At 41.3% G+C, this 26,576-nt stretch overlaps 2 long non-coding RNA genes across 4 annotated transcripts in view; one reads left to right on the forward strand and one right to left on the reverse strand.

Moving 5' to 3' along the window:
* The window catches only part of LOC100359069 (uncharacterized), a 195,356-nt gene that overhangs the window by 28,961 nt on the left and 139,819 nt on the right, over positions 1 to 26,576 (forward strand). The window lies entirely within an intron of this gene.
* On the reverse strand, positions 6,203 to 25,869 carry LOC127484104 (uncharacterized). 2 transcript variants are annotated; one of them, XR_011382683.1, is made up of 4 exons: positions 25,485 to 25,869; positions 10,637 to 12,283; positions 9,631 to 9,878; positions 6,203 to 7,850 (listed from the first exon to the last, which is right to left on the reverse strand). It is a non-coding gene; the product is annotated as an uncharacterized lncRNA (long non-coding RNA). The 2 variants fall into 2 exon arrangements; XR_011382682.1 differs by having other exon boundaries at positions 10,637 to 10,686; positions 25,485 to 25,861.

Consider the following 26,576-nt stretch of genomic DNA (forward strand, 5'->3'; position numbering starts at 1 on the left):
TAAATAGACCTCCCTCCAACAAAAACCATCAAATGTAAATTTCAATAGACACTGTTGTTAGTGTTCTCAAACACTTTTTGATCTTAATGTCTTCAGCAACATCCACTCATGCCTCCTGGATTCTATGAAGCATTTATGATGGCCATGAGTTCTCACAGGATGTAATGCAATAAACTTGTTCTAGGGGCTGGCGCTGTGGTGTAGCCAGTGAGACCACTGCCTGCACTGCCAGCATCCCACATGGGCACCAGTTCGAGTCCCAGCTGCTCTACTTCCAATCCACCTCCCTGCTGGTGTTACTAGAAAAGAAACAGAAGATGGCCTGAGTGCTCGGGCCCCTGCACCTGCGTGGGAGACCTAAGTAAGTCTCCTGGTTCCTGGCTTTGGCCTGGCCCACCCCTGGCTGTTATGGCCATTTGGAGAGTGAGCCAGAGGATACCTCTTTCTCTCTCTCTCTCTCTCTCTCTCTGGCTCTGTGATCCAATATAAATATATTAAAATAAAAATTAGATTTTAAAAAAGAAATATATATATTTAAAAAAGAAATATATATATATATATATATTTAGAGAGAGGGAGAGAGAGAGAGAGAAAGAGAGAGAGAACATCAGTGTGTTTGAGAAAATCCAGGACATGGGGCTGGCACTGTGGCGCAGTAGGTTAACGCTCTGACCTGAAGTGCCGGCATCCCATATGGGCGCTGGTTTTAGTCTGGCTGCTCCACTTCCAACCCAGCTCTCTACTATGGCCTGGGAAAGCAGTAGGAGATGTTCCAGGTCCTTGGGCCCCTGCACCTGTGTGGGAGACCCAGAAGAAGCTCCTGGCTCCTGGCTCTGGCTTCGGATCGGCACAGCTCCAGCCGTTGCAGCCATCTGGGAGTGAACCATCAGACAGAAGATCTCTCTCTCTCTCTCTGCCTCTCCTCTCTCTGTGTAACTTTGACTTTCAAATAAATAAATCTTTAAAAAAAAAAACAGAGAAAATCCAGGACAAACAGCTGCTGGGGAGCAGACTGTCTTCACCACTTTGTGGTTCTGACTGATGTCCTGGACACAGCTAAATCTTCTAGGAATTTTCAAAAGAATAGGAAACCTATTTATGTAATAAATATGTGTTGTCGTATAGATTACCAGACAGAAATCAGTGATTGCTGAACTTTATATATGGCACACACACAAATATGTATATATAAATATATGCAAAGCCGGCGCCGCGGCTCACTAGGCTAATCCTCCGCCTAGCGGCGCCGGCACACCGGGTTCTAGTCCCGGTCGGGGCGCTGGATTCTGTCCCGGTTGCACCTCTTCCAGGCCAGCCCTCTGCTGTGGCCAGGGAGTGCAGTGGAGGATGGCCCAGGTGCTTGGGCCCTGCACCCCATGGGAGACCAGGAAAAGCACCTGGCTCCTGGCTCCTGCCATCGGATCAGCGCGGTGCGCCGGCGGCAGCGCGCCGGCCGCGGCGGCCATTGGAGGGTGAACCAACGGCAAAGGAAGACCTTTCTCTCTGTCTCTCTCTCTCTCACTGTCCACTCTGCCTGTCAAAAAAAAAAAATAAATAAATATATGCAGACAACATATATATATACACACACATACAGACAACACACTAATTGTTCTTAAGATTTATTTATTCATTTGAAACGTGGAGTTACAGAGGCAGGGGGAGAGAGGAAGAGAGAGAAAGAGAAAGTCTTCCATCTGCTGCTTCATTCTCCAAATGGTTGCAATGGCTGGAGCTGAGCACATCTAAAGCCAGGAGCCAGGAGTGTATTTCAAGTCTCCCATGTGAGTACAGGGGCCCAAAGACTTGGGCCATAATCCACTGCTTTCTCAGGCCATAGCAGAGATTTGGATTGGAAGTGGAGCAGCCAGGAATTGAACCAGTGCCCATATGGGATGCCAGCACTGCAGGTGGCATCTTCACCTTCTATGCCACAGTGCCAGCCCCACAGATGTTCTGTTACCAATATGCCTTCTCTTGGTTTGTAATAGAAAAAGGCTGAAAATTTACCATTATTTTTGTTCTTATACTGTTTTCCTATCAATTCTTTCTTTAATATATTGCTCATTTTGCATTTTCCTATATGCATCCAGGAGGCATAAAAACATTATTTCAGTACATTGCTTAGGAATCTCCTGAGTTGGGGCTGGTCTTGTGGCACGATGGGCCAGCATCTTACATCAGAGCACTAATTCATATCCTGGCTACTTTGCCTCTGATCCAGCTCCCTGCTAGTATGCTTGGAAAAGCATAAAATATGACCAAAGTACTTGAGCCCCTGCTAATCTTGTAGAACATTAAAATTGAGATCCAGGCTCATGGCTTTGGCATGGCCTAGCCCTGTTCATTGCAGCCACTTGGGGGATGAACCAGCAGATGGAACATCATTTGCTTTCTGCTCTCCTGTCTGTCACTGTGTCTTTCAAATAAACAAATGTTTAATAAAAATGTCTCCTCTTATAGTCATAATTTCATAGCATTAGATAATATGTATTTACCTGAATGGTAGTCAGGTGTTGACCCAGCCAGGTGGTTCCATGATCTTCTACCATCAGTGAAGCAGTAAAATGTCCTTACCTGTGGGGAGCAACTCGGACTAGACTAAGTTACTGGAATTAAGACTTATTCTATGCATCTGCTCTCCCACAAAATGGCGCTGGGAGAGGAGTAAACAGCTTCTACACAGCTGCCTCCAGTTCAACCAGTAACCTGCAGGAGCTGATTCTGCTCCTGATTGGAGGAGAGCAGCGTACTCGGTGTGTGGGTAGCAGAGTTGGGATTGGTGGAAGAGGACTATAAAGCAGGAGAGAGACAAAATGCACCAGGAACATCTATCTGAAGGAACACCTGTGCAGCCCCCGAGAGAGCCAGCCGGCGGTGTGCCGCTCCCCCACGGAAGTGGGGAAAGTGGCAGGGGGAACCGCCCTTCCACAGAGGTGGAAGGTACGGTAGCCAACCCGGGAAGAACCAGCAGCAAACCCGGGAAGGGCCGAGCAGACAAAAGAACAGCGCAGGGTCCTGTGTCGTTCCTCCATGAAGAGGGGGAGCGACACTTACCCTTGGTCTTTTCCAGTTGTACTCTTCTGAATTGTCAAATTTGTTTCTTTGCGAATTCAACAGTTTGTTGTACAGTGTTGGTCAGGCAGAAATTCTGTTCATTGTCAGTGGTAGAAAACCTCTAGCACATCAAATGAAATCTCTGAGTCAGTAAGTGTTTTTCATTCCCTGGCTAGACAGTGATAATACCCTGCTGTGGCATGAAGTTACAGCAGATTAACCTTCTTCCCCTGAACTCCTTTAAACATTGTGCAAAAATCTCTGAGTAAAGGAAAGATAGGCTGGTAACTAGCAAGCTCTTGGATCAGAGAATTGCATCATCACCTGTGCTAAAGACACCCACTCTCCAAATCCCACACCTGTATACAGTTGCCAAGATTGTGCTGAATAGAAGCAGCCAAGATGGTTGCAGGCTTAGCACACTCACTCTGTCTTAATAAGCACTTGAGCATCATTTGCCTTGATATACCAGATGCCTTTCAACATGTGCTCCAGTCACAGGCATCAGATACCACGACACATTTGAGAGTTCCCTAAAAACATGGAACTCTCATTCTCATATCTGTGATTTCAGCCCATCTTTACCACAGAACTACACCAGTGTCTTTATATATTGTATTTTTATGTATTGATTACAGAGTTCAACCAGTGGTATTAAGTAGAACAAACTGAACAACAACAACAACAACAAAATACTAAAAGGAATAAAATACTAAGTTGTTCCTCAACAGTCTAGATAAGGGCTGATCATGTCATTGTCTCTGATAGTGTCCATTTCACTTCAATGGGTATCATTTTAGATGCTCGTTTAGTTGCCATCGATCAGGGAGAACATATGATATTTGTCCCTTTTGGACTGGCTTATTTCACTCAGCATGATATTTTCCAGCTTCCTCCATTTTGTTGTGAATGCCCGATTTCATTGTTTTTTACTGCTGTATAGTGTTCCACAGAGTACATATCCCATAGTTTCTTTATCCAGTCATCCACTGATGGACATTTAGGTTGCTTCCATATCTTAGCTATTGTGAATTGAGCTGCAACAAATATTGAGGTGCAAATGGCTCTTTTTTTCTCCCCTTTAATTCCATTTGGGTAAATTCTAAGGAGTGGGATGGCTGGGTCCTGTGGTAGTGCTACATTCAGGTTTCTGAGGACTCTCCAAACTGTCTTCCATAGTGGCTTTACCAGTTTGCATTCCCACCAACAGTGGATTAGTGTCCCTTTTCCCCCTCATCCTCGCCAGCATCTGTTGTTGGTTGATTTCTGTATGTAAGCCATTCTAACCGGAGTGAGGTGAAACCTCATTGTGGTTTTGATCTGCATTTCCCTGATGGCTAGGGATCCTGAGCATTTTTTCATGTGTTTGTTGGCCATTTGGATTTCCTCTTTTGAAAAAGTCTGTTAAGGTCCTTGGCCCATCTTTTTATTGGGTTGTTTGTTTTGATTCTGTGGTGTTTCTTGATCATTTTATAGATTCTAGTTGTTAATCCTTTATCTGTTGTGTAGTTTGTGAATAACATCTCCCATTCAGTTGGTTGCCTCTTCACTTTCCTGTTTCCTTTGCTGTAAAGAAACTTTTCAATTTGAGGTAATCCCATTTGTTTATTTTATCTTTGATTACCCGTGCCTGTGGGGTCTTCTCCAGGAGTTCTTCACCTGTTCCAATATCTTGGAGAGTTTCCCCTATGTTCTCAATTAGTTTCATGGTGTTGTGGCGCAACTCTAGTTCTTTGATCCATGTTGAGTGGATTTTTGTGTAAGGTGTAAGGTAGGGGTCTTGCTTCATACTTCTACATGTGGACATCCAGTTTTCCAAGCACCATTTGTTGAAGAGGCTGTCCTTGTTCCAGGGGTTGGTTTTAGGTCCTTTGTCGAATATGAATTGGTTATAGATGTTTGGATTGATCTCTGGTGTTTCTATTCTGTTCCATTGGTCTATCCATCTGTTTTTGTACCAGTACCAGGCTGTTTTGATTATAACTGTCCTGTAGTATGTCTTGAAGTCTGGAATTGTGATGCCTCCAGCTTTGTTTTTATTATAAAGGATTGCTTTAGCTATTCTCGGTCTCCTGTTTCTCCATATGAATTTCAGCATCATTTTTTCTAGGTCTTTGAAGAATGACTTTGGTAATTTGATTGGGATTGCATTGAATCTATAAATTGCTTTTGGGAGAATGGACATTTTGATGATATTGATTCTTCCAATCCATGAGCATGGCAGGTTTTTCCATTTTGTGTCGTCTTTTATTTCTTTCTATAGTGTTTTGTAATTTTCATCATAGAGGTCTTTGGCATCCTTGGTTAAATTTATTCCAAGGTACTTTATTGTTTTTGTGGTTATTGTGAATGGGATTGATCTCAGAAGGAGAACACCAAATCTTTTAAATTGCAATAGTCATTTTCTCCTGAGGTTGCCTACATTCCCATCTGAATTTGTACTATCCCTTTAAATAAATTTTGCTTTCTTTATCCCTTTATCTACTTTGAATTTGTTTTCATCTAAAGACAAGAATATGGAGTAAAGCATAGCCTACCTCCCCTCCCCTGACAACAAAGACACTAGTACAAAAATTTCTATACTGTCTTATAGTATTGTAGCTTTAAATCCTTTTTAATATAGTCTTCTTTGGTTTCATTATTCTCCCTTCCTTTTAGGTGACCCTCAGTTTTATTTACATTCTGTGAACTTCCCTTCCTCATTCACAAACTCCTTTCTGACTTCTCATTAGATTTATAATTAGTTGAAATCCCAGCATGTACCCACTCAGGATGGACACTTCATCAAGGTGGCATGACACTTGCTAGGTAACTTGGCTACAATTGAGATGATGGATGCTCTGAGTATAGTTGTTGCTTTTCTATTTTCCACCCCGAAACAGTCTTGAAGCTACTTTCTTCCACCTCCACTGCTATTAATTGGCCCTAGGCATATGCCCTGGGCATATTTCAAGTGTTAATCATGAGATGCAAACATCAAATGCCAGAATAAGAAGAGTATAAGGAAAAAAGGTATTATTCATTTATACACTTACCTGCTTAAATAAATTTATTTTCTTGGAAAGTAACCCCCCAAAAGATAAAGTAGTCATACTTATTCCAGAAAAGTGTTGACGTCAAGGTCAAAGCATTTTTAGAGACAAAATAATTTAATATTGATAAAATCTTTAATCTATCAGGATGATTTAACAATTATAAGTGATTTTGTGCCTCCCAACTTGACCTCACCAAATATACAATTAAGGTTGAGCAATATAACAAAGCAGCCAAATCAGAGATGCAGCAGCATCTTTTGTTTATCCAGTCTGAACTCATACTACTGATCCCATCACGGAGTTTGTTTCCAGCAGAGGAGCCTTCTGCTGGCTGAGGTTACCCCTCTGCTGCCCACAGGGTCTTTCAGACAATCAGTGCTAAGCTTTTGATTTAGGGGACCTGCCTGGGGTTGTAACACTGGTCTGTTACAGACTAATGTCTGCAGAATCACTGGCAGGCAGCACAATAGCTACAACATATAATAACTTTGTAAATAATTAAGTTGGTCTTTTAACTGTTACACAGGAAATATTCATTAACAGAATTCATATCTGAAAGCACAACTCATTTACATGTTCCCAACCCCAAATCTGTACAGGCCAAGAATGAGGATTTTCCACATTCATTACACTTTTAGTGATTTGTGGTGTAACTTGTTAAAATTTGTTGAACTTTGCCTTAGATTGTAAGGTTTTTCCTCTTCCAATGCATTAAGAGTTTGTCCTCTATCAATTCTTTGATAGACAGTGAAAGCTGGCTTATGACTGAACAACTTCTTACAGTCACATCCTTCCTCATCTGTGATTTCTTTAATGTGAGTTGAAGAATGACTTCTGGAAAAAGGATTTTCACAACAATTCCATTGTTAGGACTTTTTCTTTGTGTGAACTCTGATGTCTGTTGGGTAACTTCCAGCAAAATGACTCCAATAATTATTGCATTCAAAAGGTTTTTCTTATGTGTGAATGTTATGCTGCCTATTTAGGTTTGAACTAATGGAAACTTTCTCCATATTCATTACATTTATAGTTTCTCTACTTTGTGACTTCCAGCAAAGGAGTTTTTCATATGTTTAACATTCATAAGATTTCTCCCCTGTGTGAATTCTCTGATGTATAATCAGTTCTGACTTACAGCAAAATGATTTTCACATGTGTTGCATTCATAAGTTTTTTCCCTGGGTGTTCTCTAATGTATAATGAGATTTGACTGCTGGCAAAAACCTTTTCCACAGTTATTATATTCATAATATTTCTCCTCTGTGTGCAGTTTTTCCACATTTGTTGTAGTCATGGGGCTTTTCCCCTATCTGAGTGCTGTGATGGATAGTAAGGCAGGATTTACAGTTTAAAGATTTTCCACAGGGATTACATGCGTAAGAGTTTTTTCCTGTAATGTACTCTGCTTTACTTTAAGATCTGATTTGTAAATGGGAGTTTCATCACACTCAAATGAATCATAGAGTTTCTCTACTGTGTGTGTTTGCTGCGATCTCTTGAGGTAGTAATTTTGATGAAGGATTTCTGAGTTGGGTTTCCTACAATGATAGTTGACTTGTTACAGGTTTCCTCAATATGATCCTGTTCCCATGTTAATACCCTCTCCTGCTGAAGGCTTTCCCTTGCCCAGTGTGTTCCAAAGGCTGCTGCCCATTCTGAATCTTGTGAAGCTTACTATGTGGCTCCCAGCTCTGCATGGGGTTCCCAGGAACACTGCAATCATCAGGTTTCTCTCCAGCTTGCATCTTGCCAGGTCCCCTACAGAGAATCACATTCAAAAATAAGTTATATGCCTCAGCTTTCCTTCCTGAACAATTCCCCTTTTGTATGATCAGTTTTCAAATATGACCTGAGAATAAATTAGATGTTTTTCTTAATTCAGCTCTCTTATGAATTGATAAGTTGTTTATGATTAAAACATAACTCAAATTCATTTCTTGACTTTTCTGGGTGGTTCTAAACAGGCCATCCTTTCTGTGGACAACTGAAACAAGAAAAAGGGAACCATATATATGAACCACATCTAAGCATTTCTTTCGGAATGTTCATGTAAATGCAATAATGTTTCTGTTTACTCTAGATACCATTTTAACATATTAAAAAAGGTATTGATCTGTGGCCATTGTTTTTCCCTGAATATATTAATATAAAAATGAATAGTTATCCCAGTGGTCAATGATATTTTAACCACATTAAATGTTTTTAAACAAGGCAGATAGACAGCTTTGTGAAGTTGTTCAAGCTATTACTTGAGATGCCTATATTCTCTAACAGTACCTGTTTGAATGCTACCTACTCTTCCTCTAATACAGCATCCTGTTAGTATATCCTGGGAGCCACCAGATAATAGTCCAGTCAGTTGGTAAAAGCCCAATGAACAATGAGACCTTGACACATATTTGAAAGGCCTATGTGGAGTTCTTTTGATTTCAGACTGGCTCAATTCTAACAGTTAAAAGCATTTGCAGGGTGAACCAGTGGATGGAAGATCTCTATTTCTCCCTGTCACTCTGATTTTCAAGTAGCTGAAAACAACCAATGAGCATTTTTAAAAATAGGAAACACTTAGTTTAAAAAATGCTGGAGTAATATGCTAGAAGACTTCAATTGTTCATATTGTTTTCTTATAAAAGTGTTATGTTTTATGCCTCTTTCTGACCCTTCAGCCTACAAGACAGGAACACTTTATTAGATCATTTGCTTGCATGTGCAGGACAGGGACAACTGTCTGACCCTATAGAGAAAGAGAGAAAGCACATGTTTGTGCAAGGAAACAACTGTGCCTTAAACAGCACCACAAATGGGAGCTTGGTCTCTGCAACAACGGAGAAATCAGTGCCTGTGAATGGCACAAATAATAAGCAATTACAAATTAATACAGACATGCCTGTCTGAATAGAAAGAGGTGTGGAAGCAAATTAGGATTTAGGGGATGTATCTAGCCTGGAAATCACATTACTACATCCAGAAAATTATTGCATTTTTGGTGGATATAAGAAAATATTTACCAAGAGCAGAAAAACACATAGAAGAATACATGTGACAGCTTTCCTTGGAGACTGTAGAATGCCTGTGTCTGATGAATGCCATCATCTGTTACCATGGCTGGAACTTGGAGAAAAGGAGTGAGGGGAGCAATACACAGTAAATGCCTGCTGAGGTGTTTCTGTAACTCTTTGTGTGCCAGCCTCCCTGCTCAGTGTGCAGTGACTGAGCGGAGAGGCTCTGGTTTATGAGTTTTGCCACTGCCCATGGCTCTGCTTCTTCCTTCAGGTTGAAGATTGTCTCAGGTTTGGTAAGACAGTACCTGGTAAATAAAAAATAATGCTGGACTGTGTTAAATGACAGTTAGATTTATTGAGGGACAATCACTTGGTTCCAGAAGCTGTGCAACAAAAGTATAAATTTGACTCTCTTTTGCATGCTTCATGGCCTGAAACCTTATTGCTGCCCAACACTAAAACTTATAAGGAGTACATTTCTTTGTCAAATGGGAAGAAAGTGTTCCGTTTGGGAACTACAAAGGAGTTTTACTCACCCAGGTACTGTAGGCTGCTGTAGATCTCCAACATCACATCCCTGTACAGGATCTTCTGAGCATGGTCCAGTTCCTGCCACTACCCCTGAGTGAAGTCCACAGCCAGGTCTCCAAATGACACCAAAACCTGCGACAGCCCATTTTTGTTGAATGCATCAGCTCTGGGTCAATACATACAAAAATTGGAAGTGCATCCTTCTGTGTATGTCTGATTTACTTCTTATATAAGATGTAGCTTATTTTGTAATCTATATGTAAAGAGAAAGCAACACCACAATGAAAATATGTTGTTTATATTATTTTTATAATTCAAAATCACTACAATAGTGTTTTCCTTATTATTCTGGATAGATATTTTTCCTAATGATTTTGAAAGCAGTTCACACTGCTGTCTGTAGACAATAGCATAAACACATGACTGAATTAGCATGTTAGATGAATTATGGGAGAACATGGTCAGTATCACAGTAGCAAAGAAATTTCCAAAACCGATTTTTCTGTATTATCAAATTACAGTTCACTGAAATACCAAATACAACGGGTTAGATTTTGTGAAAGAGTTGTTCACATTTAATATGATGCAACCAGTCACTTGGTAAAAACCCAATGAGAACTGGCTAAGCAATGGAACTAAAAATTGCACTTCCATGTGAGTTGTCTTGATCTGTCAGGAGAAATAGACAGTAAAAGTATTGAAATAACTGATCAGTAACACTCATATAATTGACACAATTTCAACACTAAAAACTTATGTCCTTGCTATTTTTGTAAAATTTTTTGCAAAATATGTTAATAAACATCCAAATATTTTATCCAATAACTAAAATAGTTATTTTTACAAGAAAATGTGCTCATTTTCTAAACCGCAAGTTGTAAATAGTAGGATGCCAAAAATGCGGTAGTTACTTGAACAGATTAGCATTTTAAATCTTATCTCCAGAGAAGCAAATGGAGAAGCATTTGGTAGTTGGAAAGGAAGAAAGTAGAGTGAGACATGGCCACTTACCATCAGGACACAGAGCAATAATCAGACAGAATAGCAAACTCATTGTGCACCTAAGAAAAAAGGAGAACAAAAGCAATAACAGAATTCATTGCTAATTTGTTGTTCAGAGTGTGAATTAATGTAGTTTATTCTGTGTGCATGAGCGGTGGCATAGATACTGGTACTGCAAACTGAAACTGAAAAAAAAAGAACAAAAATATGTTAGAATTGAGACTGATTATGAACACCTCATGTCTGAAGTTTCTGGAGTCAAATATGTGGTGATATTTAGACAATTAGACAAATGAGCTGGACCTGACAAAACAGAAAATATGAACAGAATATTAATCAGCCAAGTGATTAAACAACTAATAAAATATTGCCAATTAAAGTAAGTCCAGAACCTGCACATTTTTGCCAGATTCTACCAAATACTTAAATAATAACAATTCTAAAATTCTTCCAAGTTCATTTTATAAGACATTCTCCTGACACAAAAGCCTAGGAATAGAGCCTGTTTTGTGGTGCAGGAAGTTAAGCCACCACTTGTGCTGCTGGCATCATAAGTGAGGAAAACCACAGGCCAGTATTCCCAACAGACACAGATGGAGCAGTTTTCACAAAGTAAAAGCAAGCTAAATTCAACAGCACAGTAAAAAAGATACTCAAGTCAGATTCCTTATGGAAGAATATTTCACCATATGTAAATCATTTAATTGAGAAATATTAATATAATAAAGAACAAAACATGATTATCCCTATAAATGCATGAAATACATTAAACAAACTTTTTTTCAAGATAAGACCTTTTAAAAAACAACTACAGAAAGAATGTGACGGGTTCCACCAGCTCCACCTCTCCCTCCTCTGGACATTGGTCCCTACATATGCTCCGTTTCCTGGATTCCAAGGTCTATGGCTTTCTGTTCACAGAGCGACCAACATTGAGCCACCTTGGACCACTCTCCACTACATGAACCTGGAATGCTGTGTGCTGCTCCTCCGCACGCGGAGGAGCCACACCGGACCGGACGCTTGTTGTTCCCTTTTTTTTACAAGTCTTTTCTATAGTAAAGTAAGAATAAGCAAACAGTGAACTCCCAAAGCAAGAATAAGTAGAGAGAAATGAGAAAGAACGAAGCAACGAACTTCCCCGTGAACTCTCCAACGCACTCTCCAACCAACCCACACCACTGTGCCGTCTCTCTTCTCCTTTATAGTCCTCTCCACCAATCCGTGCTCTGCTTGTCCACGTGTCGAGCATGCCATTCTCTTCTATTGAGAGGATGAATCGGCTCCTGCGGCTTCTAGTAGTAAGATGAATCAGCTGTGTAAAAGCTGGTTACTCCTCATCAGTGCCATATTATGGGAGGAGGGCTTCGCCTTCTGCAGGAGACGGATTCTGCCTCCCACAGATCCCCCTTCTTTTTATTTTTAAAGGCATGGATACGTGCCTGTATAAAGTTCAGCGTGATCTTCATGCTATTGACTGTCTTGTTTGTCGTGGTACTTCAGGGTTCATTGAAAATGTCCCATATTCCAAGGATCCCAGGGATTGGTTATTCATTGTTTCCTTCCTCAAATGGAGTTTTTTTCTTCTAGCTCCTCTGCTGGTAGGTTCACCAAGCGAATTCTTCTCTCGGGGGTCCATATTGGTTGTGCTGCACCCTGCGGAAAGAAACAAACGGCGCCTCGTACGCTTCTGAGTAAGGGGAATGGGCCTTTCTATTGATTGTCCTCTAAATCCTTCCACATTACCCACTGTATTGATTCCTTATCAGCTGATTGAGCATGCATTTCTGCAGGTGTTTTGCCGTTCTTTTTCTTGTTCAAAAAATTAATTGTATAAAGAGCTAAGGCCAAAGCATCTTTATTGGATGCGGCCATTTCCCCTATTCCCCCTTTTTGTTTAATTATTAAATTTTTAAAATATAAATGAGTGCGTTCTACCACAGCTTGCCCTTGTGGATTGTATGGAATACCGGTAATATGGGATATTCCAAATTCTTTCAAAAATGCAGCAAAACAAGCTGATGTATACGCTGGGCCATTATCCGTTTTGATCACATGAGGAACTCCCCAGGCTGCAAAAGCCTGCAAGCAGTGTTGATTACTTGTTGTACTCCTTTATTCATGGCTGTGGCCATAACTACGCCTGAATATGTATCTACAGTGACATGAACACAGCTTTGTCACCCAAAAGAAGGGATATGTGTAACGTCCATCTGCCAGATATGTCCTGGTTTAAGACCACGGGGATTGGCTCCCGCAGGAATCTTTGAAACTATGGCAACAACGCACTTTTCACAGGACCTAATAATACCTTCTGCTTGCTTGCAGGGAATATTAAATTTAAAACTTAAAGTGTGGATGTTAACATGCCATTTAGAGTGATATTCTTTAGCTTGTTCCAAAGCAGTGCATGCAAGCAAGAATCTTGAATAATGACCGGCCATCATGTTACCTCGAGTAAGTGGGTCGGGTAAATTAGAATGTGCTCTTATGTGGCCTATGTAAATAACATGCTCTCTCTGATTTAATAACCCCTGAATTTCACTTAAATAAGAATAGACTGAGGAGGATTTAAGAATAAAGCACTGTGTAGCAAGCATCTGAACTGCATTCACCACATATGCACTATCAGACAAAATATTCATGGGTGCGCTCTCTCTGCGTAATACTGTCGCGATAATAGCTAATTCTGCATGTTGTGGAGAAGGGGATGCTGTTAAAACAAAATATCGTTGATTGCCAAGTATAGCTGCTCATGTTCCGCCTTTAGCTCCATCCGTAAATACGGTAACTGTCCCTTGAATTGGATCCCTTCGCACCTTCTGCACCCGTTTTATTGAAACCTGTGTGCAGAAGTTAACAAATGGATGGCGAGGGTAGTGATTGTCAATCTCTATTTGTAGAATGAGAACTATGTATGCCCATTGCCAGCATTCCCTTGTAAAGGCTTCTACTGCCTCTTGAGCAAAGGGAACTACACATCACTTTGGAGTCTTCCCTGCCATTTCTGTCGCCTTTTTTATTGCTGTTAATATCAAATCAGCCACAGCAATGCCTTGGGTGTATAGTACACGCGGTGCATGTGAATGTGGGTATACGAACAACAAGGGTCCTCCTTGCCAAATGACTGCGAAGGGATACAGCTGTTCCATAAAAATTAATATTTCTAGGGCTTGTAGATCACATCTTTCCATCTGCATTGCTTTAATTTGTTTTTCGATTTTCTGTAACGTCAAGCGGGCTTCTTTTGTCAATCTACGAGGGGAATCAAGCTGGGCATCTCCCTCTAATATATTGAATACTGGCATCATATCTTCGGTGGTTAATTTACAATAGGGCCTCAACCAATTTAAATTGCCACATAATTTTTGGAAGTCATTAAGGGTCTGCAACCCATCTATTGCAATTTCAAATTCTAATGGAGTCAACTTTTCAGAAGTTACTTTAAGCCCTAAGTACTGTACTACTTCCCCTTTTTGTATCTTCTCTGGTGCTACTTTTTTTTTTAACTTTTATTTAATGAATATAAATTTCCAAAGTACAGCTTATGGATTACAATGGCTTCCCCCCCATAACATCCCTCCCACCCGCAACCCTCCCCTCTCCCACTCCCTCTCCCCTTCCATTCACATCAAGATTCATTTTCAATTCTCTTTATATACAGAAGATCAGTTTAGCATACATTAAGTAAAGATTTCAACAGTTTGCTGCCACACAGAAACATAAAGTGAAAAATAATAGATGATTTTTTATATGATGATGAAATCAGATCAGACCTATTGTCATGTTTAATCCCAGTGAGAGTCAAGTTGGGAATTGATAATTTCTTCTTCTTCTTCTTCTTCTTCTTTTTTTTTTTTTTTACAGAAGATCAGTCTAGTATACATTAAGTAAAGCTTTCAACAGTTTGCACACCCATAGAAACACAAAGTGAAATATACTGTTTGAGTACTCGTTATAGCATTAAGTCTCCATGTACAGCATGCTGACAGAGATCTTACATGAGGAGTAAGTGCACAGTGACTCCTGTTGTTGACTTTACAAATTGACACTCTTGTTTATGGCCTCAGTAATCTCCCCATGCTCCAGTCATGAGTTTCCAAGGCTATGGAAGCCCCTTGAGTTCTCCGACTCTTATCTTGTTTAGACAAGGTCGTAGTCAAAGTGGAGGTTCTCTCCTCCCTTCAGAGAAAGGTACCTCCTTCTTTGAAGACCTGTTCTTTCCACTGGGATCTCACTCGCAGAGATCTTTTGCCAGAGTGTCTTGGCTTTCCATGCCTGAAATACTCTCATGGGCTTTTCAGCCAGATCGGAATGCCTTTAGGGCTGATTCTGAGGCCAGAGTGCTGTTTAGGACATCCGCCATTCTATGAGTCTGCTGAGTATCTCGCTTCCCATGTTGGATCACTCTCCCCTTTATTTATTCTATCGGTTAGTATTAGCAGGTACTAACTTGTTTGTGTGCTTTCTTTGACTCTTAGTCCTTTCATTATGATCAATTCTGAACTAAAATTGATCACTTGGACTAGTGAGATGGCATTGGTACATGACATCTTGATGGGATTGAATTGGAGTCCCCTGGTATGTTTCTAACTCTACCATTTGGGGCAAGTCAGCCTGAGCATGTCCCAAATTATACATCTCTTCCCCCTCTTATTCCCACTCTTATGTTTAACAGGGATCACATTTCAGTTAAATTTCAACACTTAAGAATAACTGTGTATTAATTACAGAATTAAACCAGTCATATTAAGTAGAACAGACCAAAAAAAAAAAAAAACTACTAAGAGGGATAATGTATTAAGTTGTTCATTAACAGTCAGGGCTATGCTGATCAAGTCACCGTTTCTCATAGTGTCCATTTCACTTCAGGAGGTTTCCTTTTTGGTGTTCAGTCAGTTGTCACCGATCAGGGAGAACATATGGTATTTGTCCCTTTGGGACTGGCTTATTTCACTCAGCATGATGTGTTCCAGATTCCTCCATTTTGTTGCAAATGACTGGATTTCGTTGTTTCTTACTGTGGTATAGTATTCTAAAGAGTACATATCCCGTAATTTCTTTATCCAGTCTACTGTTGATGGGCATTTAGGTTGGTTCCAGGTCTTGGCTATTGTGAATTGTGCTGCGATAAACATTAGGGTGCAGACCGCTTTTTTGTTTGCCAATTTAAATTCCTTTGGGTAAATTCCAAGGAGTGGGATGGCTGGGTTGAACGGTAGGGTTATATTCAGGTTTCTGAGGAATCTCCAGACTGACTTCCATAGTGGCTTGACCAGTTTGCATTCCCACCAACAGTGGGTTAGTGTCCCTTTTTCCCCACATCCTCTCCAGCATCTGTTGTTGGTAGCTTTCTGAATGTGAGCCATTCTAACCGGGGTGAGGTGAAACCTCATTGTGGTTTTGATTTGCATTTCCCTGATTACTAATGACCTTGAACATTTTTTCATGTGCCTGTTGGCCATTTGGATTTCCTCTTTTGAAAAATGTCTATTGAGGTCCTTGGCCCATCTCTTAAGTGGGTTGTTGGTTTTGTTTTTGTGGAGTTTCTTGATCTCTTTGTAGATTCTGGTTATTAACCCTTTATCTGTTGCATAGTTTGCAAATATTTTTTCCCATTCTGTCGGTTGTCTCTTCACTCTCCTGACTGTTTCTTTAGCAGTACAGAAACTTCTCAATTTGATGCAATCCCAATAGTTGATTTTGGCTTTGACTGCCTGTGCCTCCCGGGTCTTTTCCAGAAATTCTTTGCCTGTGCCAATATCTTGAAGGGTTTCTCCAATGTTCTCTAATAACTTGATGGTGTCAGGTCGTAGATTTAGGTCTTTAATCCATGTTGAGTGGATTTTTGTGTAAGGTGTAAGGTAGGGGTCTTGCTTCATGCTTCTGCACGTGGAAATCCAGTTTTCCCAGCACCATTTATTGAATAGACTGTCCTTGCTCCAGGAATTGGTTTTAGATCCTTGATCAAATATAAGTTGGCTGTAGATGTTTGGGTTGATTTCTGGTGTTTCAATTCTGTTCCATTGGTCTATCCATCTGTTTCTGTACCAGTACCATGCTGTTTTGATTACAACTGCCCTGTAGTATGTCCTGAAATCTGGTATTGTGATGCCTCCAGCTTTGTTTTTGTTGTACAAGATTGCTTTAGCTATTCGAGGTCTCTTGTGCCTCCATATGAATTTCAGCATCATTTTTTCTAGATCTGCGAAGAATGTCTTTGGTATCTTGATTGGGATTGCATTGAATCTATAAATTGCTTTTGGGAGAATGGACATTTTGATAATGTTGATTCTTCCAATCCATGAGCATGGAAGATTTTTCCATTTTTTGGTATCCTCTTCTATTTCTTTCTTTAAGATTTTGTAATTCTCATTGTAGAGATCTTTAACGTCCTTGGTTAAGTTTATTTCAAGGTATTTGATTGTTTTTGTAGCTATTGTGAATGGGATTGATCTTAGCAGTTCTTTCTCAGCCATGGCATTTCTTGTGTATACAAAGGCTGTTGATTTTTGTGCATTGATTTTATATCCTGTCACTTTGCCAAACTCCTCTATGAGTTTCAATAGTCTCTTAGTAGAGTTCTTTGGATCCCCTAAGTAAAGAATCATATCATCTGCAAAGAGGGATAGTTTGACTTCTTCCTTCTCAATATGTATTCCTTTAATTTCTTTTTCTTGTCTGATGGCTCTGGCTAAAACTTCCAGAACTATGTTAAATAGCAGTGGTGAGAGTGGGCATCCCTGCCTGGTGCCAGATCTCAGTGGAAATGCTTCCAACTTTTCCCCATTCAATAGGATGCTGGCTGTGGGCTTTTCATAAATTGCTTTGATTATATTGAGGAATGTTCCTTCTATACCCAATTTGCTTAGAGTTTTCATCATGAAAGGGTGTTGAATCTTATCGAATGCTTTCTCTGCATCTATTGAGATAATCATATGGTTTTTCTTCTGCAGTCTGTTAATGTGGTGAATCACATTGATTGATTTGCGAATGTTGAACCATCCCTGCATACCAGGGATGAATCCCACTTGGTCTGGGTGGATGATTTTCCTGATGTGTTGTTGTATTCTATTGGCAAGAATTTTATTGAGGATTTTTGCATCTATATTCATCAGGGATATTGGTCTATAATTTTCTTTCTGTGCTGCATCTTTCTCTGGCTTAGGGATTAAGGTGATGCTTGCTTCATAGAAAGAATTTGGGAGGATTCCATCTTTTTCGATTGTTCTGAATAGTTTGAGAAGAAATGGAATTAGTTCTTTAAATGTCTGGTAGAATTCAGCAGTGAATCTATCTGGTCCTGGGCTTTTCTTTGTTGGGAGGGCCTTTATTACGGTTTCAATTTCTGTTTCAGTTATGGGTCTATTTAGGTTTTCGATGTCTTCATGGTTCAATTTAGGTAGATTGCATGTGTCCAGGAATCTATCCATTTCTGATAGGTTTCCCTGTTTGCTGGCATACAAGTCCTTGTACTAATTTCTGATGATTCTTTTTATTTCTGTGGTGTCTGTTGCTATGTTTCCTTTTTCATCTCTGATTTGATTGATTTGGGTTTTTTCTCTTCTTTTTTTAGTTAGTTGGGCCAATGGGGTGTCAATTTTGTTTATTTTTTCAAAAAACCAGCTCTTCGCTTGGCTGATTTTTCTTTTTGGATTCAATCCTGTTAATTTCTTCTCTGATTTTAATTATTTCTCTTCTCCTACTAGATTTGGGTTTGGTTTGCTGCAAATTTTCTAGGTCCTTGAGGTGAATTGAAAGCTCATCTATTTGGTGCCTTTCCAATTTCTTGATATAGGCCCCTATTGCTATAAACTTGCCTTCAATACTGCTTTTGCCATATCATATAAGTTTTGATATGTTGTGTTGTTATCCTCATTTACTTCCAGAAAGTTTCTGATTTCTCTTTTGATTTCTTGAATGACCCAGTGTTCATTCAGGAGCATGTTGTTCAGTCTCCATGTGTTTGCATACTTTCTGGGGTTTCCTGAGTTGCTAATTTCCAGCTTCACTCCACTGTGGTCTGAGAAGCTGCATGGTATAATTCTAATTCTTTTAAATTTGCTGAGACTTGCTTTATGACCTAGTATGTGATCAATCCTAGAGAAGGTTCCATGCACTGCTGAGAAGAATGTGAAGTCTTTAGATGTAGGATTGAAAGTTCTGTAGATATCTGTTAGATCCATTTGGGCAATATTGTTGATTAAATCTGCTGTTTTCTTGTTGATCTTCTGTCCGGATGATCTATCTATTTCTGAGAGTGGAGTATTGAAGTCCCCCAGTACTATTGTATTGGAATCTAAGTCTCCCTTTAAGTCCCTTAACATATCTTTTAAATAGACCGGTGCCCTGTAATTAGGTGCATATACATTTATAATAGTTACATCTTCCTGTTGAATTGAACCCTTAATCATTTATATAGTGCCCGTCTTTGCCTCTCTTAACAGTTTTTGTATTAAAGTTTATTTTGTCTGATATTAATATGGCTACACCTGTGTTTTTTTTGGTTTTTGTTGGATGGAATATCTTTTTCCAACCTTTCACTTTCAGTCTGCATGCCTCTTTGTTAGAGGGATGTGTTTCTTGTAGGCAACAAATAGTTGGGTTGTGTTCTTTGAGCCAGTCAGCCAAACGGTGTCTTTTAACTGAAGAATTCAGACCATTAATGTTCAATGTGACTATTGATACATAGTGACTTTGCCCTGCCATTTTCCCGGAGATATTTTCTAGTATATGCTTTGAGCTTCCCATGCTCTTTTACTGGTAGGTGTTCTTCCTTTACCTTCTTTCACATTGATGGCCGTGTTTCTGTGTTTCTGAGTGTAGCACATCTTTAAGTATCTTTTGCAGGGCCGGATGAGTGGTCACAAAGTTTTTCAATTTCTGTTTGCTATGAAAGGTCTTTATTTCACCTTCATTCACAAATGAGTGCTTAGCAGGATATAATATTCTGGGCTGGCAATTTTTTTCTCTTAGCACCCGGGCTATGTCTCGCCATTCCCTCCTAGCCTGTAGTGTTTCTGATGAGAAGTCTGCTGTGAGTCTGATTGGAGATCCTCTGAGAGTAATCTGACGTTTCTCTCTTGCACATTTTAGGATCTTTTTTTTATGTTTCACTGTGGTGAGTTTAATTACAACGTGTCGTGGTGAGGATCTCTTCTGGTCATGTTTACTGGGGGTTCTATGAGCTTCCTGTACTAGGATGTCTCTGTCCTTCTCCAAACCTGGAAAGTTCTCTGCTAGTATCTCACTAAAAAGGCCTTCTAATCCTTTCTCTCTCTCCATGCCTTCAGGAACTCCTAGAACTCGAATGTTGTTTTTTTTTAATAGTATCCTGTAGATTCCCAACAATATTTTTTAGATTTCTAATTTCCTCTTCTTTTCTTTGGTCTGACTGTATCCTTTCCTGTTCTCTGTCTTCTAAGTCCGATATTCTCTCTTCTGCTTCACCCATTCTGTTTTTAAGGCTCTCTAATGTGTTTGTCATTTGATCTATTGAGCTCTTCATTTCATTTTGATTTCTCTTCACTATCACACTTTCCTGCTCTACTAGTTTCTGTGTTCCATTTTGATTCTTCCTTAAAATTTCATTTTCACGAGAGAGATTTTCAATCCTGTCCAATAAGGATTTCTGTAGTTCAAGGATTTTCTTTTGAAAACTTCTAAATGTTCTTATCATAAATTTTTTGAAAACTGTGTCTTACATTTCTTCTATTTCCTCATCTTCATAATCTTGGCTTGGGTTGTTTTGTTTATTTGGAGGCATCATAATGTCATCGTTGATCTTGTTCCCTTGATTTCTGTTTTTATTGCTTGGCATGGTTAATTCTGTTTCCCTCACTGTGAGTTTTTTTTTTTATTATTATTATACTATGTCCGTGTTCAGTGGACTGCCTGCTGTTGGAGGAGCCTTGGATGCTTGAGATGGGTGTGGCCTGAGAGCCCTGCTTGGTTCTTCAGGGTTACAGGTGTGCAAAGGTGACACCCTCAGGTTATGCATGGTAAATCTCTATTTATTTATTTATTCATTTATTTATTTTATTTTTTGTTCAGGAGGTAAGTAATACTGCAAGGTTGAGCAGAATGGATGGTATTTAGCTTCTGCTGGCTTCTACCCAAAGAGTCTGTGCAGGCTAGGTTTCTCTTCTGGACTCCCACTGGGTTGCCTAGGCTACTGAATTGTAGCCTTAACTCTCCCCTTTTATTATGTATATCCCAGCTCTTTGTCTCTTGCTGGCCTTTGCAAGGTTGGTGGAGAGTGGAACTTGTCTGTACCAGTATGCCCCCACCTTTTTATTTATTTATTTATTTATTTTTCCTTCTCTCCTGTAGTCAGTCTGTTGGACATTCCCACTTCAAAACCCGCGTCCCTCTAAAATTCTGTCTGCCGTTTCCCCCTCTGGTGCTACTTGTAACCCAACTTTTTCCAAATATAATAGCAGCAGCTTATATGCTTCCATAAGGTGACTTTCACTTTCAGCCGTTATTAACAGGTCATCCATGTAATGTAAAATTTGTACTTTTGGGCACTGTTGTTGAACCGGCTCCACTGCCTGATCAACATATAGCTGGCATATGGCAGGACTGTTAGTCATTCCTTGGGGAAGCACTTTCCATTTGTATCTTTTGTCGGGACTTTGATGATTAATGGAAGGTACGGTGAAAGCAAACCTCTGAGTGGCTTGTTCATGTAGAGGTATGCTAAAAAAGCAGTCCTTCAGATCGAGTACTATTAATGGCCAATGCTTTGGGATCGTAGTAGGAACCGGAAGTCCGGGTTGTAATGCCCCTATGGGTTGCATCTGCTGATTAACAGCCCGTAAATCATGCAACAACCGGTATTTCCCCGATTTTTTCTTTATCACAAATATTGGCGTATTCCATGGGGAGGTTGATGGTTGCAAATGGCCTGCCTCTAATTGTTGTAACACTATATCATTTACCACAGCCAGCTTTTCCTGGGTAAGGGGCCACTGTGGTATCCACTTTGGCTTGTTGTCCAGCCATGATAATGGCAGCGGCTGCATCTCAGTGGCCCCCACGAAAAACCTGTGTCCTGTCTTTTAAAGTCGCCTTTGGGCTGGGCTAGGTCCCTTCTGCCTTCTCCTCTGGAGCCTAATCCTCTCTCCTGATACCCCTTTTTATACATAATACGCCATCCTGGAGAACTCTCCAATTGGTCTTCATTGGTTAATGTCAGTCCCATTTGTTCCAAAATGTCTCTTCCCCATAATATGATGGGGAGTGCACTAACATAAGGTTGCACATTTCCCTTGTTCCCTTCTTGATCCTGCCAACGAAGCACCTGAGCACTCCTTGATGGTGTCATGGCTGCACCTAGGCCTACTAAAGTATTATCTCCTGGCTGAAGGGGCCATGACTTTGGCCAATCATTTTCAGAAATTATACTTACATCTGCGCCCGTATCTAGCAGGCCCTGAATTGACTTTCCTCTAATGGTTAAGGTCCATAGGGGTCGATCTGCTAAAGACATGGATAAGGCTGCAAATTTCTCCCCTTGGGGTCCACTAACATCCTGTGCTCCAGTCATAATCAGCATCTGAGCCACAGGTTCTTCTGGCTTAATTTGTACAATGCCCTTTGTGGATTGTAGCAGCACCTTTAACTTATCAAAGGGTAATTGGACAACTCCAGTAATGACCATTAGGCCTCTTAAAGCATTTGTTGCCTTTCCTATAATTATTCCAAGTCCCTTCTGCCCAGCCTAAATTGTTTCTGCCATCACCTCTATGGCTTGTGCTCCCATTTGAGGTGTGAGTACCGAATACCCGGTGGCTCGTAACTCTGAGCAGTAAATACTTGGTTTCTGTATTGTTGGGACCGTGGCACCCACCGATTGTTTTGGCCCTGGGGTGCAGGGGCACACATTCTGTTTTTTGGCTGTTGTCCATATACACCTGGTCTTTTTATGGGGCCCAGCTCATTTGGAACCCTCAGAGGATTGCCTGCCCTATGCATTTTAGAGTAACATTCACTGACCCAATGGTTCCCTCTTCTACAGCGTGGGCAAAGGCCTGGTCTTCTCGAGTTCTCCATGCCCTGCTGATCTCGGGCTGGAAATTTCGCCCTACATTCCCTCATTAAATGCCCTTCTCTACCACATTTAAAGCATTTTCGTCCCCTCATATCTTGTCTAAATTGTCGGGTCATTGCTACTGCAGCATGTGATCCAGAAGCCACATCATCCATGACATCCCTACAGATTTTCAAGAAGGTAGGGATGTCTTTATGCTGCCATGGTCTAAGAGCTTCACGACATGTTTTATGGGCCTGTTCATACACCAATCTTCTGACTAAGGGCATTGCTTCTTCCACAGTTTCAAAAATATTTCCCGCTGCTTCCATTAATCTGTTCACAAAATCAGCGTAAGGTTCAGTAGAGCCCTGCACTATCTTAGTCAAGCTGTGTCTTATCTCACCTTTTCTGGGCACCACCTTCAAGGCTCTTCTTGCTATCTCTCTTACTTGTAAGAGGACAGCTGTTGGTAGTCGGACCTGATCATCGGGATTGGCAAATCGCCCTTCTCCATTTAACATTTCCTCATCCCATGTTTGATTCCCTGCTCTATAGTTCTGCTTTGAATATTCTCGAGCAAATTCTCTATAAGCAGCTAACCATAGGAGGAAGTCACCCCCGCCTAACACCGCCTTTACTAAGTTCCTCCAATCCTCGGGTATTAGGCCTTGCTGTCCTATGTTATCAAGGATTGCCTGTGTAAAACTTGCATGGGGACCATACAGTTGTACTGATTGTTGCAATTCTTTAATTTGTGATCAAGAGGCGTCCAACCCCTATTTCCTTGCTGATCTTGAATTACAGGGAACACCTGGCCTGGTTCCTGGTATTGCTCCCAAGCAGGTTTTCTATAAACAGCTCCCCTTTGCTTGCTTTCGGTTCTTGGCCTTTCTATCTCTTCCTGCATTCCTACTCCCTCCATCACTCCTTCTTCCTCCTCCCACTCTTCTTCAATCTCATGTGGAAAAAAAGGGCTTTTCTTTACAGGAGGAAACTTTGGCAGTACTAATGGGTGATACCGGGGTGGTGATTCATCCTTTATGGTTAAATTTGCCAGCCTTGTAGGGCCAGGATATATTCTTGGCATTTCTCTCAGGGACGAGGTTCCCTCTTCAGCTTCCTCCTCCCCGCCGTAAGCTTCCTGGCTCTCTAAATCCTTCTTTGATTTTCTTCTCACCTGTTCGTTACAATAGCTGCTCGCCTGGCTGCCCTGCCGTAATTCTTCCTGCAACTCACTCCCCTCATTAAGCAATAATTCGATCCCTTCCGTGGGATCCTGAAGCGCCTGATCAACGAGTGGCCACAGCTTTAGCACTTCTATGGATTCCCCAGCTGCACGCAATTGCCATCCCACCTGTCTCCACTGCTGTAGAAACCAAGGGGACGTCTCTACGACTGCTCTTACGAATGCGTGAAATTTCCTCCCCCCTCGTTTCCCTCGCTTAGAAGAAAAGTTGCAAGGAGGTGGGGAGTAGGGAGAGAGAGAGGAACCACATTCAGCCCATAACGGATGATCTTTAGGGAGAAATAGAGGATGGTGCCCAGCATGAGGAAGAAGACGTAGCCAGTGGGCAAGGAGTAGCCAAAGAACTCCATTGTCTGTACCGTCCGCGACATGTTGGAGCGGCGGGCGTAGTGGAAGACTGAGTCTCCCGGGCATCCCCAGTAAATGCCTCTTTCCTAGCTTCTATTTTTCTACCCCCGCGGCTTTTTGCCTGGGTTCTTACTAGCTTCTCACCGGCACTTTTCGTCCGGCTTTTTTCCTACGCTCTCCCTATTCTCTCTCTCTGGTATTTTCCAGCTTCTTCCCCCCGTCCAGATCCGAGTCACGGCACCGGACCGGACACTTGTTGTTCCCAATTTTTTTTACAAGTCTTTTCTATAGTAAAGTAAGAATAAGCAAACAGTGAACTCCCAAAGCAAGAATAAGTAGAGAGAAATGAGAAAGAACGAAGCAACGAACTTCCCCGTGAACTCTCCAACGCACTCTCCAACCAACCCACACCACTGTGCCGTCTCTCTTCTCCTTTATAGTCCTCTCCACCAATCCGTGCTCTGCTTGTCCACGTGTCGAGCATGCCATTCTCTTCTATTGAGAGGATGAATCGGCTCCTGCGGCTTCTAGTAGTAAGATGAATCAGCTGTGTAAAAGCTGGTTACTCCTCATCAGTGCCATATTATGGGAGGAGGGCTTCGCCTTCTGCAGGAGACGGATTCTGCCTCCCACAGCTGTGAATACATCTTTTTAAAAAAATCTTGAAAAAAATTAGCATTTAGCTAAAAAAAACCTGCTAGCAGGATGGGACAAAACAGTGACTTCCTTAATCTGATTAAGATTGAAAGGGACTGACAACAAACAAGTACTGAAGGGTCACTGCATGCTTTTCCTTGGGAATAAATCTAGACAAGGATGCTTCCACTATCTCCAACTTCCTACTGCAGAAGTCAGGAAAATAAAACAGCAAAAAGAAAGTTTAAGGTGTAGAGATCAACATCTAAGCAATAAAACTTTCAATAAATGTAATTACTAATAAATTGAGATAATCCATAGTCTAAAACAGATACAACTCATAAATGAATTTAACAAGATTATTGATTACAAAATTAACACATAAAATAAACTGCAAATAGAAAATAATATTAAAAGACAATAAGACAAGGAAACACATATGTACAAGAGAAATGGGACAAAATATTGATGTTTGTCAATATTAAAAAAAAAAAAAAGAGAGAGAGAGACCCAACCGAAAAAGTGAGTCAAAAATCTAAAGAAAAAGAAAAGCCCAGAAGCCAATAAATCTCCATTAAATTGTAACTCACCTACAGCAGGTCCTGGCAGGCTCCAGGCAGCATCCTTGCAGGAACCCAGATAAAGAAGATCTGGAGAGATCCCAGCAGGTAGCATGATCATCATGCACCTGATAGGGCCTCCAGCTCCGTGAAGCATAGTGCCCTGGAGGTCTGAACTCAGACCTTGCTCCTCCCTCTTCCCCGCTTGCCTGACCTCAAGAGAGGCCTCCATGCTAGGCTGGATCTGATTGGCTGCGTCTTTGTGACGTTGCACATGCTCACTTCCGGACATTCTGTCCAATCAGGCACCGTGGCAACAATACATTATCTAGTGGGATCTTGACGTCATAGTCGTATCTGAGTTATGTGGAGAGCGACCGGGAGACTGCACCTCTACGGGGAGACTCAAGGTGTATTCACCACCACAGCTGTCTGACCTGGCACCACAGGACCCGGACACCTTGCAGCCGTGACATGGTTAGTGTGTGGGACCGGGCAAACAGGAGCGGGAAGGCGCAGCTGGTGGAACCTGTGGGCAAAGACTGTGGCGGGATGCCGGGCTTCGCGAGGCCATCTCCGGAATCCGTGAGCGCCATCTCACCTCTGGTACAGCACTTTCCTAAGTCCTCTGTGGCCTTCAATGTGGGGACTGGCCTCCAGGCGTCCTGTCCCTTCCCTGCACACAGGCGACTTCTGCTCAGCCTTGTAGCCATCCGTCGGGTGCTGCTTGCTTTCAGCCCCACAGCTCCCCCGTGTGTGATGAGTTTGGGAGGATGACCAGGGAGAATCCAGGCTGTGTTATGGAGTTTTTGTGGGGGAGAAACCATCGTTTTGGGACCCTTGGCCCTTTTTTTCCCCAGCAATGACTTGATTGCCCCGTTTTCTAAAGGAAACAGGGTTTCAGTTCCAGGCCACTGTGTTTTCTTCCTAGGTGTCTGTTTTCGGTTGCTATTAATGCAAAGCCACAGACTGGGTCACTTGAAAACAAAGCCGTTTTATTTGGCTGGGGGTTTTGTCCAGGCTTGAGGGGACTGCACCTAGTGATGACTTTCGTGCTGGCAGAGATGCAGTCCGCCCCTTATGGGGATGCCGTTAACTAAGCCTTAGCTCCTGCAGGTCAGC

This window comes from Oryctolagus cuniculus, chromosome 15 (genome assembly GCF_964237555.1).
Source record: "Oryctolagus cuniculus chromosome 15, mOryCun1.1, whole genome shotgun sequence".
Lineage (NCBI taxonomy): Eukaryota > Metazoa > Chordata > Mammalia > Lagomorpha > Leporidae > Oryctolagus > Oryctolagus cuniculus.